The sequence below is a fragment of the Numida meleagris genome, chromosome 11 (assembly GCF_002078875.1).
Source record: "Numida meleagris isolate 19003 breed g44 Domestic line chromosome 11, NumMel1.0, whole genome shotgun sequence".
Taxonomy (NCBI): domain Eukaryota; kingdom Metazoa; phylum Chordata; class Aves; order Galliformes; family Numididae; genus Numida; species Numida meleagris.
In genome coordinates, this window is record NC_034419.1 from 12,518,085 (window position 1) to 12,535,965 (window position 17,881).

General features: G+C 36.1%; 1 protein-coding gene across 10 annotated transcripts in view; it reads right to left on the reverse strand.

Annotated features, from left to right (window-relative positions):
- The window catches only part of FHIT (fragile histidine triad), a 542,632-nt gene that overhangs the window by 426,092 nt on the left and 98,659 nt on the right, over positions 1-17,881 (reverse strand). For 2 of the 10 annotated variants that reach the window (XR_002442357.1, XR_002442355.1), the window contains exons 3-4: positions 12,453-12,589; positions 8,415-8,535 (exon numbers count right to left, since the gene is read on the reverse strand). The exons of 5 other annotated variants lie outside the window; for them this stretch is intronic. The gene's annotated coding sequence lies outside the window, so the exon portion shown is untranslated. Of the gene's footprint in view, positions 1-5,226; positions 5,246-8,414; positions 8,536-12,452; positions 12,590-17,881 lie in introns of those variants that run through there. 3 more of the 10 variants (XR_002442354.1, XR_002442353.1, XR_002442356.1) reach the window with 2 other exon arrangements.

Here is a 17,881-nt window from a genome sequence, read left to right on the forward strand (position 1 = left end):
AGGAAGAAGCCCTCGCCTACACTGTAAATTCAGCATTATTTCAAATATTGATCCTGCATTCAGTGCTGGAACTGGTGCCCGTGGAAAGACAGAAAAAGCAGCACAACCTCTGCCCTAATCGGTCTCCAATCTGAAAAGATGCAATCAGTGGGGAAGGGGAAAGCACAGAGGCAAGTGGAAGAAAACAAAACATTACGCCATCATGATTATTATCTTCTTTAAAAGCCTACAGACAGAAAGAGCATTCCCAATAGTCCCAAGTGATATGAAACAAGGTTTTTCATGTGGTAACAGTATCATCTTGGAAGATCATTCAGGCTTATTTTGGATTTTCTGTTGCTACTTTTTATTATTATTAAAGTAAGCAGGAGCAAACAGCTTCAAAATCATATTATCTTGTCTCAGCCAGTTGTTTGCCAACTTAACTGTAGCACTGTAGCGTATATTCTGAAGGTTCAAATGTTAGACTTCTTTAAGTTAGCAAAAGCCGCACGAAGAAATACTTACATCATGCATAAATCAAGCTTCTGGAAAAGCTGTGGGAAGGGCTTTCAGCAGTCTGCTGAGCAGTGGGCAGAAAAAGAGTAGGGAGCGTTTAAATCCTTTAAGTTTACAGTCAGTTTCTAAAGAACTTCCCTTGTAATCAGCTTTTCCGTTGCTCAGCTAACGCCAAGCACAACTAGAGGCTTTAACAATGTTTGGATTTAAGACAAATAAAATTACCATCTTCAAGTATGCATAAACATTGGCTGTGGTAGTACTAGCTGTTAGAGTCAAACCATCAGGATGTGCCTACATGCACACGTGTACGTGCTCCCGGAACTGAAAATGATCTGCTTTTGAGGACAGAAAACACGATTTCCTCTCTTACTCGTGGCAACCATTAGCAGTCAAATTAACTTCAGTGGGATTACTTCCAGGCTTAAAAAGCCAAACATACCAACTCTGCGTACAACATCAGATCTTCATCTGCTGGCTACAGCACCTTGGGAACAACAGAACACAATCCAGATGCAGTTTTCCTGGGCTCTCCTGATAGCAGTTTGTGAAATAATTATTATTAACAGTGAAAATTATCACGTAAAAAGGCCACAAAACATTATGCAAAGAAACAAAAATGTTGAGAGAGATCCTACAAATTCCAAACTTTTTTCATGTTCTGCCCAAACTAAGTTACAGTATTGCCTTAATTTATGCCTCTGTCTTTGATGTAGCTATTAACTGGATGCGCCACTGACCTTGGCTGGATGACAGAGGTAAATTGTTTCCCAAGGATGAACAGCTCTTGAACAGTTCTTTATTATCAGGCAGGCCTGTTATTTCTTTTAAGAGCTGTGACTCTATTTATTCTTCTGTTCTGCTTATTTTGATAAAATAAGTACATCTCTTTAGAAAAGAACATGCAAAAAATCTATTATATTGCCAGCTTGCTGTACTCTGGGACTTTTTTTTGTAGTTTTTTTTTTTAAATAGTTGCATGAACATTAATGAGAATTATTGGATACTAAACACTTCTGAAAATTACATTCTGCTCATAGAAGCACATAAGGGATTTAATCTTTTTAAAAATTTCATTTAAAGTGGTAAAAACAGACAAAAAACCCACCACTTTTTGCTTCCCCTCATCTTCAGAACTAGTTAGAAAAATACAAGTGTAGCTCCTTGGCCTACCTTCTCAAATTACGTCTGAGGACATTTAGAATCTTGCTCTGAGAAAATGATTAATAACTTGTTCACTCTTGATCACCAACCAGTGTGCTATCAATTTAGAGGTCTTGAGTGTTCCTATGTGATGTTTCTGACAACTAGACCTGCCACTTGCATTGCGTGAATTTTACCTCCTCATCTGTTTACGTATCGGAAAATACTGCCACATTGGTTGTCACAAATTACATATCTACCTGCAATGTAGCAAACCCCATTACTGCATGTTAGCACAAATCAACTCTCCTACTCCGTGTGCTGTGAGTTAACCTACATCAAATATCCTTTCTTTCAAGGTACAATGTTGCTCAAGGTTTTTGTACAACTGATGTTAAAAACATTGGCCAAAATTTAAAAAAAAAAAAAAAAGAGCATTATTTAGCTATTAGCTACTATTTAGCTAATAACTAATTTAGCTATTATCCCTAAGGAGTCATGCATCACTGCTCTTAAGAAAAACATTAGTCTTACACGATTCTTTTCTAATCTAGGCAAAGCACATCTCTCATATAAACCACAAAGATGCTTCCTCTCAGTTCAAGACAACAGGATTTCAAAGAGGAATCTGGTCTTCTATGAGGTTATTTATTCATTCACTTTCCATCAGATTTTCACTCTGCACCCTTACTTGCCTCCTTCAACATACAATTAGAAAAAAAAAAAGCTTTCAAGGGAGCACAGCTGTTCTAATTTATCTGTTGCCATCTCTCCTGTTTATAACCCCATCTGCATTATCCTATCTCTATTGTTTCATAGAATCATAAAATGGTATGGGTTGGAAGGGAACTTTAAGATCATCTAGTTCCAACCTCTCTGCTACAGGTAGGGACACCCGCCACTAGACAAATTTGACTTCCTTTTCTTCATTACTTAGTATCAAGGCAAGGGAAGTCATATGTAATACCTTAAATAAATCTTCTAAATTCTAGTATGCAAATTGCTCAATACTGTATGTAAATACTTCATAATATATTGGTATACTTCCTTTCAAGCTCCCCAGTCTCATAGTGAGCAAGGCAAAAGGTTCTTTAAGAACAGCTACTGATATACTACCATTTCTTAGTACACAAAGTAAAACACTGTAAAGGAGAATTACTTTTACTGATCATTGTATTGTGAGTTATTTACCCGTAAGTTACCAACAAGCTCCTCACCTACTGCAAAGCAGAGTTCCATGCATTTACACCACTTCTCTCTGTAGTTGGTACTCCCTGCTCCACACCCACCCACCCTCTATCCCCACACCTCCACACTCCCAGCCAGGAGGAGATCCCACTGCATCTCTGTACACCCAGTGAGAACAAAATCCTTCAAAACACACAGCTGCTCGCACAGCCATATCAAGCTTTCTGAGCTGGAAAAGTTACTAACTTCAAAATAGGAAGGTTCTTATTCTATAAACATGTGGTGTCACGGTCAATTGATGACTATTTGTAGAACATTACAGTAAAGCATTTATTTTACAAGACAACACCTGAGACAGATCGCTTGGCAGCACCTAATGCAAGAAACAATAATCAAGAACACAAATAGTCAATTTATTTTAAAATTGTCATTACTTAAGCAGTAAACACAGCTCTCTGTTGTGTATAATAACTTGCAAGCACAACTACTTGTATTGGATAGTAATTTTTGGAGAATATTGAATCCAATTTGTCCACCTTTTAATGAAATTTAGCTGCTGGAAATAAGGTCATACGTGCTGACTCAAAGTTTCTACAAAGCCGATGCCCATGCTCTTCTGACTGTGGACCCAAGTCAAAAATCAGCTGCTCTGTGATACGTGGTTACTGCTGAAGTACCTAACTGTGGTTCCAGGAAAGGGAAGGAACTGACTCCTTGCAGAGAATCATTTTCAGACCTGAGATTCTCCAATCAGAATTTACCTGCACGATAAACAATTTCTCTTATACTAAACTCCCAAACAAGAAAGAAATCAATCTTGATTATAAGCTTACTGTTATTTTTTCTTTGTTTGCTTGCTTCTTGTTTTGTTTGTTCTATCTTTTGGTGGGAGGGGGAAGGAGATGGGGGTTGCTTTGGTCTGTTTTGTGTGTTTCTGGGTTGTTTTGCTGTTGGTTTGAGGGTTTTTGAGGTTTTTTTGTTTTGTTTTTTAAGAAATCAAATTCTTCAGGCTGAGGATTCCATATTAAACCATTGGAAGCACTTTATAACAGCAGCTCCAAACTCTGCCCTAAATAAATCAGATTTCTTCCTTTATTTCCCTGAGACTATGATTTCAGTATAAAGTCATTACAAGTCAAACTTTTTAAGCTTCCATTTCAGACAGGAATGGATGCTCAGCAGTTTCTTACAGTGGATGAGATGTTTTTGCTTCTAATACAGCTTTGGTTTACACTTCTGCTCAGCCCCACAACAGAATTGAGTCACCTACTGCATCACTCATATTTTTGTTTTCAGAAGTTACACTCCTGCCAGCGTAGTAGGCTTGAGTTCCATAAAAAGTAATTGCACACACAGTGAAATGCATATTAATGCAAAAGTAAAATATCACCTCTGTGTGTGGGGGGGGGAAAGCAAACAAAAAAGCAGCAGATTGGAATGGTGGGAAAATAATATTAACCTGCTTGTATTTCACAAATTCCGCCTGCTTCTGAGGTTGAAGGAAAAACGCAACAGAATTCTCTAGAAAGACACTTTCAGAGGACATTATGGATGCTAGATTTCAACCTATAGGGTAAAACACTTAGGAAAATTAAGAGAGTTAAAAAATTTATAAGAATTCTAGAACATTTACTTTTACTGGTGACTTTCATCCACATTATAATGTCAAATCCATTCTCTGAAACTGCAGCTGAATCTCACAGATTTACTGCAAGCAGCCCAAGTGGAAATTTCAGACTATTTGGATATTGGAGTACTTCCGTTAATAACTGTTTAATATTAATTCCTGGTATGTCCATTTTAAATTTATATTTCAAAGTCTAATTTCTTAAGGACTAATACAGGACAGCTCTGATGACACTGAAAAAGCTCTTACATTTCAAGTTGGTCATCTCTATTTCCAAGTCAAATCCTCAAAAAAGTAAGTTAGGCCAAATTGCCTTTGATGTCTGTTGAAGGAAAAGCAAGTTTTGTCTGAGTAGTTATCCCAGTATCAATATCACGGGCCTTGAAAGGAGCCAGTCCCCAGAAAAAGTAATTTCTAAGCTCTCCAGAGGACACAACTGCTAGACCTGAAGTCTTTCAACATTAAGCTTCCTATTTCCTGGGAAACCAAGTGCAAAACAAGCTTGCAATGCTAATGAGATGCTAAGATAGAATATCAAGTAGTAAGATATAGGTTATATCATGGTTATGTTGTCCTAAGATAGCACTTCAAGTGTCCCTTTTCTTAAATAGAAATATTAGTGTTTTATTCACAAAGTGAAAAAATAATATTGTACAAGCAACCTTGTACAAGCAACCTGGGTCTGAGTAGATAACACTCTTTTGATGCAAGCTCTAGGCTAAAATTATGCAAACCTCCCATCTCACCCATAGCCCGATCACAAAACAGACCTGTGTAGGTGTTGTATCATTTTTTCATAGAAGCCATCAGGTAGTATGGGTGGAGCAGTTTTTCCTTTCATTACAGTCTGCTTGAAAATTAGGAAAATAATACAACACATCGAGACAGGCACTTCTAGGAACAGAAAACAACAACAAAGACAATGAAATCAGCAAAGCTAGCTTGCTTTTGTGAAATATGGAGAAAATAGCTTACACTGTGAACACTCTAAGGCAACAGATAATTGAGTGTATACGTTTGTAGAGTGAATGTCCAAAATTGAACTTGTAAGCTGCCAACTAGAAATGTGCTACTTCCTAATGGCAACTAGTGCGAACTGATTGTAAATGTTGATAAGACACAGACTCCTGAGCAACAGTGACGTCTTGGCTGGGAGGGGATGTCAAGACCACAGGAGCATAATTCTAGCAGGGAACGAGTGCGATAAGCAAAGAAATGTCATTTATTCTTAAATAAACACAAGTATCTAGATTCACTACAGATTTTTCACTGTGTCTTGCCTATGATGGGAGCTTTTCCTTCAAGATAAATCCTTCATTGCAAAACGTTAATCTTACCACTATTTTTTGAACAAAATGCAGGCACCTCAGGAAAAAAAAAAAACAGTAACTAAAGGCAAAGGAAAAAAATGATACAATCAAATCTTTGCTGAAGGCAACAAAAACTAATTATGACTTTTGGCAAGCTATTAGGATTCCCTACTTGGTCCCTTCTTTGAAGAGTTGGAGTAGTATACTATATCTTCTATAATGTATTTACAGGCATATGTATACACAAACAGACACTCACATACGCACTCCCATAAGTATTTGGGCCAAGCAGAAGGCGCATCATAGACCGAAAATGAGATGTTAGTTCTGTCAGAAGAAATACATGAAAACACTAAAACAAAAAATCCAGATTAAACTAGTAAACTGAAGACATCTCATTTTCTTGGTTAATACATGTACCTTCTGAGTCCAGAGCCACAGCTGATAAAAAGAAATTGAAGCATCTGTTTCCAGAGAAGCAGACATGAAAACTATTAAGCCTAACTATGAGGTGGAATTGGATAAATCTTCTGCTGACCAGCCAGTACCTTCTCTCTGATTTCCCCAAGTGTCTGGCTTTTCAAATCTTAGCAAAAAAGATTTGGTGCATTCATGTGGCTCAACAGAAAGTGTGCAGATTTCAACAGCAACAGTTTTTTGTTGTTGTTGTTTTTTTAATGAAGTACAAGAAGTTGGGTAGAAAAATAAAGCAATTTCAGCCAAGTTATCTAAATTCTGAGTCAAGTGAAGTACAATTTCAGCACAATTACATGTTAGAACTGGAATGAATCAAGAACAAAGCAGGGGCACTGTTTTCAGTGTCTAAAATATATGTTTTCATGTGATGAAAAATTAAAGTAGCCAAGCTATTGAAGCTCTCCTCCAAGATGACAAACAAGGAGAAAAATGAACAGTAAATGATCAAGGAGCAAGAAGGCAGACAATCACAATATCTGATTTTGTTGCTTACTAACTTCTTTAAGAGGGAGCTAAGTCCAGGAACAACTGACGACTGATTGTAGGGAAAGGAATATTAATATTAATGGTTCTTTCCTGTACTGCTGCATATTCTTCCTGATAGATGTAAGGCATTATGTACATGGACAGTATACGTCCAATAACTCTGAACAAAACATGGGTGTAAGTACTCATCTAAGAGCTTACAAAAATCTAAAGCACAGTATTTCAGGTCACTGTTTGATAACCTTCAGGATTTCCAATCAAAAATATATTTTGAAGCAAAAAGAAAAGGAAAGAAAAAGCCTTAGATCAGAAAAGTTAATCAATTTTAGAACAGCTGAAGTATGGGTAGCAGTAGTTAAGGTAAGTGAGGTTTGTCCCTTGAGAGGACACTGACGCACTCTGGCTTTTTATCTACAATTTTCTTCTTGTTTTCACTACCAGCCTATGTTGGTTTATTTCTACTCCCTTCTTCTAGCTATCAAAAGAGAAAACTGTTGTGAGCAATTCCCCATCAGGTCGGTTAAGTAATCAGTTTATTCTAAATTTCCAGTATCCCTAGGAACAGCGACAGCACAAGCATGAAATGCTACCCCTTTGAGGCCAGAACAGGCAGAGACTGAAGGCTTACTGACTGCAACTGTTCAGTCCAGAGGAAAGAGAAATGTAAGCAGCCCAGCAGATAACATAAAACTTCAGAAATCAAGTACTTAATTATCAACAAAGAGACAGGCACGCAAGCAGTCTGCCAGTTTAGGTGCTCGGATTCTTCTGTGCAGGTCATTATCTGGGTTATCCATTTATTGTCAACACAATCTAGTTTTAAAATAGTAAGATAAAGAGCCACTTAAATGTAAAAGATGAGAAGAAAACTCCCTTGTTGCTCTCACAGCCTTACTAATATTTACTGCAGATGAGCACCAGCAGGGAATGATACTATGATTAATAGAAATATGACAACAATGGGAATTTTGAAATTATAATTGAAGTGATGTCTGCTGAAACAGGGACAAGAGTACATTTCAGTGAAATGATTTACCATTTGTTTACAAGAAACACATCTGAACTTCAGCCTTTCCCTTTGCCACGAAGACCTAATCAGGGATACTCTTTCTTAACACAATAACATCTGACAATAACAATTATATCGATTACCTGATCTCAGCTACATTTGCAGAACAAAGCCTTGGGCAGGAGTGAATAATTCTCACCTCTCTATCATGGTTTATTGTGTACTAAGATGAAGATGAAACTGAGGGAGGGAGCTTTTTGCTGCTCGTCTTCTGGGTGCATTTAAATACCATCTAGCTTCTTTTCCTAACACACACACACTGACCGGATAATTAAGCCCCGTGTTAAATTTGCCGAATATTTGGGTTTTCAGAACCCATTTTCCATTTGCCTCTCCCACAGAAGCAGGGATAAAAACAATCCTACATGAGTAAACTGCTGAATTGCTGCACTGCCAGAAACACAGTGCGTTTATGACAGCAAAATTCTTCTTAAGGAGACACAAGAGAAATGAGCTTTGATAAATCACCATATTTCAAACCTGATCTGTTCTATAGCGAGAAAGTGGATGAAAAAATGTTTCTAGTGCATGAGAAAAATCAGCCTCGCATTTTCTCTTCCATCTTCTTCTCACTACTTATCCATTAGAAAAAGAAAGAACAAATAAACCCACTCACACATGAACCTGAAACACCTCCACCACTCCAGTTCAGTGAAAGCTCCCGAAGAAAGCAGATTTCTCAGCCAAAATCCAGACAGTTTGACACGAACATGTTCCACACATAAACAATTTCTAACCTGTATCAACAAATAAATACAGCAGCCACATAGGATAATATGCAAATTATGTTTGATTTAACTACTTGTTCTGAAAATACTAGTATTGCTCTGTTTTGTAGATTCATTAATAGCAAATTAAATTGATGGTTTTATTGCTATACCGTATTCTGTGCTGTGTGCATTATGCAGATAAATAATGCTGACAAAACTACTACACTGTTATATGAAAAAGCAGAATGTAATTAGTATTCCACTTAGCATATACAATTGCTGGTATACTGTAACAAAGAATTAAGTGATATACAACATTAAAAATATCACCATTTGCCCTCACTCCAATCATTTTATTTCATAATGAAATGGCATTGCTCAATTCAGTTTCTAAATATCTTAACAGAGAATAACAAACTTGAGATGTTCTGGAAAGAAGGTCAGGGAATGCAGCTTTGATGGCAGCATTGTGCTCCCATGATAAGAGTGAATCAGCAAAGTCTAGAACATGAGAATATTCACTGTGTGATGAGGATAGTATCGTGCTTCTCTAATTAAACTGGATGGTTCTCCTTTCTGTGCATGTGCCCGTTGCTGTCAATGCATTGTAGTTGAGCACTTGGGTTTTACTTTATTATTCTACAAAACAAATCACTCATGAGGTTCTGCTTTTTATTCTACTTATTGATCCTAATAAAGTCTGTCTGTAGGCGTTGAAGTACAAATACTGTACAACACTGAAGCTCACAGAACGTTATTTATTTGGACACAATTCCATTTTTACAGCAACAGAAAAAGAGAAAAACGAATTAGTAGGGACAGCTCTGGAGATGTCCAAGGCCTCACATGCCCAATGTTTGAGAATGCCCAGATGAAAAGGAAGCTATAATACTGAGGCTGGCAGCATGAAATATGAAATGGAAAAGGTTACTCAAAGGATACGCTGTCCAAAATAGTACCACATAAATTCTGTTGTATTTAATAATTACAATAAAAATAATAATAAATTACACTTTCTTGCTTTCAATTCTTACCACTTTGGGAACATACTGAAGTACTATACTACATTCCCTGTTCCCTCACAGTCAAATATTACTATCCAATAAATAAAGATATCATTTTGTAGAGGCTATGTCTTTTTTTGTAAAAAAAAAAAAAAAAAACTTGTTCAATTAACATTAGGAATAATTAGGAATAATATTTTACGGAATTATGCTAATGTTGGGTGCAGTCATCATACCATGAGAAACACTTCAAATATTTTTATGTTTTCTGCTTCTATTTTATCCTCTGCTAAAACTATTTTATCTAAACAACGCATATGAGGGAAAAGACAAATAACTAAAGAACATACTTGAAAAGCATTACAAAAAATTAAAGCATTCACTAATTCACTGTGATGAAATGCTAGGAGATCACCCTCTGCTCTTGTGGTAGCAATGCTTTTTAAAGTAGGGCTCTCATCAAAGTATAACTGTTCCAAGTTTGCATGCAGGATACAGATTTGGGAGTGTTCTCTCCCAAAAGATCGAAGTTGTTTTCAGAATCAAGGTTTACCAGTAAAACATTTACGAAAGTGACAGGGCCACATAATTAAGCTTTTCTCATCTTGAAAACATTTTACAATACTAAAGAGGTGCCATTATCCCTTTCTTACTAGACACGGCACAAAAGGATAAATAACACAGCAAAAGTCTTAACAGTGACAAAGCTGGAGACGACATTTAGATATGACATCCAGCTCCTTATCCTACTTCCAAGGCTACACAGCTTCACTTTTATCCTACTACTCACACGAAAATACAAAGCCTACTAGCATTAGAGTATCTTTGTGCCATGGAAAAAAATTAACATATATTAGCAATATTGTGACAGCAGTCTGCAAAATCTTCACTGAACAGGTTGTAGTAGATGTCAAGCTGGCCTGTGAAACTAATTCCTTGGTCTTCTTACACAAACACATCTGGACTCAGATCTTGGGAGAATATATTTGAAAGAAGAAATTGCAGTGTCCTATTTTAGATTTCATCCAACATCAACTCTGTGTTAGATACAAACCTCAAATATGTCCCAGCGTGGAAGGCTGTAACATCTAAATCCTAACCGTCTTTAAAACACCACAGAAGGAAAACATGTATTTTTCCAAGGAAAGTGAAACAGCCATTGTTTTTCCTTGCACTTTCATTTTACATCAAGATAGATTAATCTCTGGTGTAATTTCACTCATTAAAGTGGTTTTACATAAGTTATGGATTTGGCTGGCTATGTTTCATCTGAGCTCTACTGCTATTATGGTAGTGCTTGTTGACTTTTTAATTAGAAACACAGGTCCATCAAGCTACAGAAAATGAAAATCCTCCTCAGAAATGGTAGTCTCTATAACCGCTATTTTTTGCTTGCCTAAAGCCAGTTTAGTACACAGGAGAGCAAACTATATAAGCTTTTATTTCTTTATGCAAGAGCAATGAACAATGAGTAATAAAAGGTATCAATTATTCACATTGCTTCCCAGCAGTTTAGAATTTCAAGAGAAAAAAAAAGATAAGAAGTTAGACTGCATTTGAGTAGAGTAAAAAAACATTTGGTGAAATGCAGATATCTCTGAATAGAGGATTTACTTAAATACATGATTATTAATTTGGAACCAAGATAAACATACCGCCTCTGATTTTTTTCTGAACTTAATAATATGGACTCTATGACAAAGCATAATTTCCAGAATTTAAAACTAAGATCAGAAAAGCCACTAAGTAGTTCATTCTTGGCATTATGAAACCAAAAACTATTGCCTTGCAAGAGCTGATGCTTCTGGGAACATGGAACAACTACAGTTGACCTTTTGTCTCCTTGGCTTGAATCAGATGTTCTTACGCACCTACAGCTAATAATTTGAAGAAGAGCTCCTTCTACAGATATAGGTCTCACCTCCAACTTAGTGAATTATGAAACTATCCTTTCCATTGGATATATTGGACAGTTACCCTTTCTGCCCAGCTACAACAAAATAAGGACTAACAAAAACAAGGGCATGGGGAGGGAAACCACTCCACTGGAAAGGAAAAGAATGCTAGCGAATACAGTGATACAGGATCATACCTACAAACATCTCTTAAGACAACAGCTGATGGCAGGAAACAAGGACAGATCTAGACATCTCCAGCCCAAGATGCTGAAATCACTTTTCCATAGAAAACATATTAGGGTTAGTACTAAACAATTTAGGAAAAAAAAGTCAAAGAATAAAAATAATGGTTGCTCTCTAACGCATTCCGGCAGCTGCCATGCCCATGGTAACATTATTACAGAGCTCCCAAATCAGAAAAACATTAGCATTTTAAGTCTTAAAAGAGAAGCCACCCTATCCTTCAGGCATTTGATGGATTTCTTTCCCATTTCTCTCTTCTTAATAGAAATGGGCAGAAAAAGAAATATTTGTTTTCTCCTCTTCCCGGAGTCCTTAAATTACTAAATTATGGTGGTTTAGAATATTAACATAAAAATGTGTTTTTCTAAATAATAAAATACAAAGAAAAGGAAGTGCTAGCTTTACTTTGTTATTTTCTTAATGAACTCAAGAGGGGAAAAGGGATATCAAGAGTTTATGAACTGTTTAAACATAAAGCCAAAGAATTATAGATAAAGTTCCAAGCCATTAATCCATTATATACTGTGAATTGGACAACTCCAGTGAGATATCATTTCCAGAAATGAATCGAGCAAAGCCATCAGCAAATAGTTAACACTCTGAACCTCTGAAACACTCCCTGATTCAATTCAAGCTACAAACCTCTATGTTTAGAAGCTAATTTACACTAGAATCTGGAATTTAATCATCTCTTCTCATGCATTTGAAAATGGATGACTTTACTTCATATAATCTAAATTAACTTTGAAATTTTGCTACACGTAGTAATATAATATCTAGTCAGATATGCTGATCTTACCTTGAAAGAAATTAATTGCTTGATTCCTCCTCTTAATATTATACTGATGCTGATAAAATTTCCCTAAGCAGCACTAAGAGATTCTCTGGACTTTGCTCAAGTAGGGTAGGATGTATATAAAGCCACAGAAGGATCATCTGGAATGGAGGAAAGAAACACTTTAGATAGGAGAAAAGAAAGAGATGGAAGGCAAATAACTGAAGTCCACAGATTTCAAAATAAATCAGCCAAAGGACAGTGAAATAAATCAGAAGAAGTTAGGGTTTTTTTACTGTTGAATTTCTTATTTTAACTTACTTTAAAGTCAATAAAATTTCTACATGTGCTATTATTCACAACACACTTATTGCAATAATACTACCTCAGTGATTAGCTATGGATTTCCAAAGTGCTCTGAAGTATCTCCTGGAAAGGGAAATTCTGAGGAGTGTAAATGCCTCAGTGGTAAACAAATGGAAGAGTTTATGATGACCTCTTTCAATAAAAAAAATCATAATCGGTAACAAGGAAGGAGAAAACCTAACTGATATGAAGATAGGCTTCCTATGTTTCAGACAGTAAGAAGGCAGACGTGTTTTATGATAAGACTTTTCAGCTCAGGAAGAAAAATGTCAAGTATTAGGCAGAATCTAGTGGGTTTATTCTTGTTCAGCTTCTGAAGAGAACACCAAGTTCTTTGATTCTTTAAGCAGAAGTCCTGCCTTTCACAGAATCACAGCGCACTCAGTGCTTCTCTTAATAAAGTCAAAAGTGTGAAATAAAAATAAGTTATTACTAATTTACATTCTAAACTTTTAAACTGGGTTATTATCACAATGCAGGGATTCCTCTATGCAGGAGTGAGCATCAAATAGTCTTTCCACAGATTAAGTTCTGAAAACAACATTTTTAAGGAGAAATTCCCAAAGAGCAAACTCTGTAGATAGGTATTTTGAAAAATGAATTGCTGTGAGGGGATAGGAATTGTTAATTTAAGTTCTTGACTCTACAGTGAGAATTTTACCATGCAGTGAAATTATATGGAAGGAGAAAGCTTTCCATAGTTTTTTGGCACACTGGAATAACTACGTTGCGGTATCATCCTAGAACACATTAATCTACAGATTGAAGAAAAGCTTTTTTAACTCTACAAGACGCAGGCTAAACAGCAAGGAAATACCTTGAAGTAAATGCAAGGAAGTATGGATTTATTTACAGCATATTTATATCATTCCCTATTTCAAATATTTTCCCCAAATTAGTAAATGAAACGCTGAAGTCTGATAGTGGGTTCATAACTATACCTTCCACAAATCACAGTTACGCAGATGGTCCCTATGCAATTTTGACCAATTTTAAACAAAATTACATTTTTGTCTTTCAATCCACAACAAGAGTAATGCTCCAAGTTGGCAAACCAACACTATGCTGAAACTTTGCTCTTCACTCAGATCATCACGTTGCATCAGCATTATTCTGGTAACAAGGAAATTGTAATCAATTCACTTTGAATCATCACCAGCAGCAGTTGTGCAGGTAGATAAAAACAAGAAGTCAGATTAACCTTTATTATAGAATCATCGAGGCTGGAAAAGATGTTAAAGATCATTAAGCCCAACCATCAGTCTGAACTATCAAATCCCATCACCTAATCTCATCCCTTAGGATGCCACATTCTTTAATGGCATTATGCAGGAGGAATCCACAGCACTTGGTTCCAGCCAACATCAGATGCATTTAAGATCACCCTACAACCTCTTTAAGAAAAGCAAAATTAGTTAGTTGTAACAGTACTCAAAGCATCAAAATCTATAACCATTCATGGCATTGAAAAATTGACTGCTGTTTTTGTTGGTTTTATTAATAAAAAGGTAGTGATGGTTTTCACACAGGCAGCTCTTTTTAGCCATTAGCAGTAATGTCTACCTTCATTTCAGAACAAATACATTTCTGCCTTCACAAGATCAAAAATAAGGAAAAACAAATAAACAAATTAAGATCTAATTAATCCAAACAAGTTGATTAAAAACAAGAAGGGGGAACAATATTGCAAAAGTAAAAGGAGTATAATTTGTGGAATACGTTAATGACAACAAAACACTATTGATACAAGACACAAAATATTCAAATTTGTGACCTATTTTGGCTTGGCATTCTTTTTAATTTGTAGTTGGCAACTCACAGAAAGTGAAAAGGTAATCTGAAAGATTTATTTCCAAAATGGATTCTTATCCCACAGTCTCTTCTGTATGCAGAAACTGAGCTTTGTAAGTATAACAGCAAAAATGATTAATGACCCTTGACATTAGAATTTAAAATGTCCTTCATGCAAATACCCTGCTTCCTCGATTCTTTTGTAATACAATAGCAAGAAAATATTAGAATTGCAAAATTGAAGAAAAAAGGAGATGCGCAGAATTTACACAATGAAGTCGTATAATCGTGATACTGAGAGGATTACGAAGAGAATACAAGATAACAACGATACATGAGTCTAGAAAGCCTTTTCCCATCAGAATATCCATTCACTGAAGTTGCCATCAATGGAAAAAAAAATTAAATGTATATACAATTTTATCTGCTCAGCAACAGCGTAAATAGCAGGAAATAGTGATTAATAGGGACAAAATCAGAGGTTTCTTCCTAAACAGATAGTGTTAAATGAAACTGACCTACAGTTTTAACAAAATCAAATTAGCTTTTTGAAAATCTGAGCAACAGATTTTCCATATTTAAAAAAACAACAGCAATAATTAGATGTTAATATTTAATCTGAAAAGTTCTTTGCCTTTTAGTAATTTGGGCAAAAAATGTGGCAGCAGTCCATTGCTACAGCACAAATGAAAGCAAGCTCAAAATAATTAACTAGAGGTATAAACATAAAACAAGTATTCCCTTTTGCTTCATTTTTGCAAAGAAAAATGAAACTGAACTTAAGAATCAGACGTAGATATGTCTCTTGCTTCAAGCTATGCATGTACTGAGAATTAGCCCCAAACTAGCTAGTATATCTAAACTATGAAATAGGCCACAGATGGGAAGAACAAATGACCCTTAAACTTTAACTACATATTACATAAAACAAATTGGACAAGTAAAACAATTTGCTTTGCAGAATTCGCACAAGAAAATGTTATTTGCAGAAAGCTAAAATGTGTTCTCCCAATATTCTGTGGTATTTGGATTATCTATTATATCAAGAAGCAAGAAAAAAAAACCCTTAAATATCTTGAATATCTGGGTCTCTTGTCACAAAGTTTCTGAAGAACAATAAGAGGCTCAGAATTGAACATCATCAAATAACAATGCAATGTCTCTCATACCAAAATGTAAATGGGAAAAGAAATGGAAGATATGAAGCTTCTGAGATTATTCCCTGTAAATGAGAGAGAAATTTTCACTAGTTCTTTGTTGAATATCTGTCTACTGTAAAGACTGGAAGTAACAGAATATCAGTCATCTTCTAACATGGGCTCCCAAAAAGATTAGTTAAAATTCCTACTTATGATCATCTGTGATTCATTTTGAACAAAAAAGGAATGCTCTGAAGAAATTAAGAACTGAATAAAACAAAATCAATATTGAAAAACCTGGAAGCTGAAAATGAAGAAGAAAATGCTCAGAAGGAACATTTTAAATTTAAATACTCTGAAGGGAAATAAATACAGAAAGGGGAAAAATTAAATCATGAAACAGTTTTCCCAAAGAAAAGTCATAGTCAAAGGTTGTCATCTTATTTCTGGACTATGTTTAGAAAGTCTTAAATCTGACAACACCCATCACACCAACTCTTATTTTAGGCCTGGAAAAGGTACAACAACCTCAGGAAGCTATGGATAAGCTCCATTCTACATTCCCATGTCTTTGTGCCTCTTGCCCGATAGGCAAGATGCAGAACATGTGAATATCACAAGATTTCCCTTCTGCTAGACATTCAGGCAATGCTTTCCACCAATCATTTCCACCATTTATTACTACTGAAATGGACATAGAAAATCATATAATTCAGTTACCAAAGCCCAACAAATTCTGGCTTAGATAGTTCCTTTGAAAAATACAGGCAAAAAAACAAGCTGGTGGTCCCAACCACATCTTCAAAAGCCTACTGAAAAAGGACAGAAATTTCAGTGCAATAGAATTTTTCAAACAAATCTCATTGCGTATGGATTTGTTAACTTATAAAACCCAAGGATCTTCAGAGCATTCTTTGAGCAAGGTAAGATTACTTCCAACACTTGTCCACTTTCCCCTCATCACCACATTACTGTGATCCTTTTCACACTTCAGGCTTGGTTACCCAATAGCCCTGAAAGGGCTGTTCATCTACAACTCACTTGTCAGAATCGAGCTAACCATGGTCTTTAATACACTTATGTACTATACTGTTGTTTGTTGCTCCTCTGAGACATAGCATAAGTCATGCGAAACACTTCACAGAGTCTTGACCCCTTGTTTCAGAAGCACGAAGAGAGTACAGATACTTCATTTACTAGATGACTGCAGAGAGCAGTGAACCCATCACTGAACAGCTAACGTGTATGTCAAAACACCATATAACTAAAAGCCTAGGTGAGGCAAAAGGATGCAATTTCTCCTTTTGTTCAATAGGAAAAACTTTTCAGGCTTTGTCTGTGTATCACTTTTGCAATACAACACAACACAAGACACCAGAATTACAGAAACAAGAGTAGTCATCCATGTGCCTTTATAGAAAGGGCCCCAATTCTCCTTGTAACCATGCATAACTCTCATAAAAGATGAGTGCACTAACATCATAAAACTTGGCGAACTGGAAACCCTTTTATGAAGACAAGTCCAGTTATCTGTTTGGTGGGCAGTAAGTCATGCTGTTAGAGAAGAAAGGTATCTCCACTGCACTGAAAAGTTAACACAGCTCTCTCCTAGCTTGCAGCACTGAGTTATCTTTAGGGTAGTCTGTCTGAGAAAAAACTGGAAAGGAGGTGAGTACATAATGTACCATACTTCTTTACATACCGCTTTCTTTTCTTCTTTTTTCCTTAGTGTTTACATCCTGCTGAAGAATACTTCAGCACTAAAACAGCTATCAAACCCTCTCCTTGACACATGAATTCACAGGTTTTCCAAGGTGCGCCCACTGAATCATGTCAGAGTTCAGTCATTGAGTGCCAGTTGCATCACTTTTTGTTAATACCTTTATTCCTATAGACCAAGGCTAGTATTTCTTTTGATCAATATAAATCTTTTCTGTCATACTATTTTTGCTGTCATTCTGTGAAGTACTATCTTGCTGAGCCAAGATCTCCCTTTCTCCCTGGTATTGCAGTCCTGTCCCTCGTGACACTTACTCTGCAAATATATCATTATCAATCTCCCTGATCCTCCCAGATTTGTACATAAATTCATCTCTCAGGTATTGACTTTGATAAAGTCCCACCCCATTAAATGATAAGTGCTGCAGCAGAGGCTTT